The sequence below is a fragment of the Sinocyclocheilus grahami genome, unplaced genomic scaffold, assembly GCF_001515645.1.
Source record: "Sinocyclocheilus grahami isolate Dianchi unplaced genomic scaffold, SAMN03320097.WGS_v1.1 scaffold8250.1, whole genome shotgun sequence".
Classification (NCBI taxonomy): Eukaryota; Metazoa; Chordata; class Actinopteri; order Cypriniformes; family Cyprinidae; genus Sinocyclocheilus; species Sinocyclocheilus grahami.
The window spans coordinates 3,846-4,128 of record NW_015511960.1 but is presented as its reverse complement, the minus strand read 5'-3'; the positions used below and the strand labels follow the sequence as shown (position 1 = coordinate 4,128).

The window sequence follows — 283 nt, the reverse complement described above, 5'->3', positions numbered from 1 at the left end:
TGAGTGTGAGAGAGTGTGTGTGTGAGAGAGAGAGAGTGTGTGTGTGTGTGTGAGAGAGAGAGAGAGAGAGAGAGTGTGTGTGTGTTACTCACCCAGCAGAGCCTGAAACAGGTCACTCTGAAAGATGGTCAAGAGTCTCTCAGCTCGACTCCTGAAACCTTCATCACCTGCTGATTGACAGGCTTCCATTGCCTGCAGCGCTCGCTCTGTATCTGACACACACACACACACACACACACCCACTCTGTGATAAACACAAACATATAACAGGGGGAAACGGGCC

The 283-nt window shown here is 50.5% G+C and overlaps 1 long non-coding RNA gene across 1 annotated transcript in view; it reads right to left on the bottom strand.

Annotated features, from left to right (window-relative positions):
* Window positions 1–283, bottom strand: part of LOC107578005 (uncharacterized) — a 3,465-nt gene that overhangs the window by 1,477 nt on the left and 1,705 nt on the right. The window contains exon 2 of the long non-coding RNA XR_001608279.1: window positions 93–212. This is a non-coding gene — a long non-coding RNA (uncharacterized lncRNA). The remainder of the gene's footprint in view (window positions 1–92; window positions 213–283) is intronic.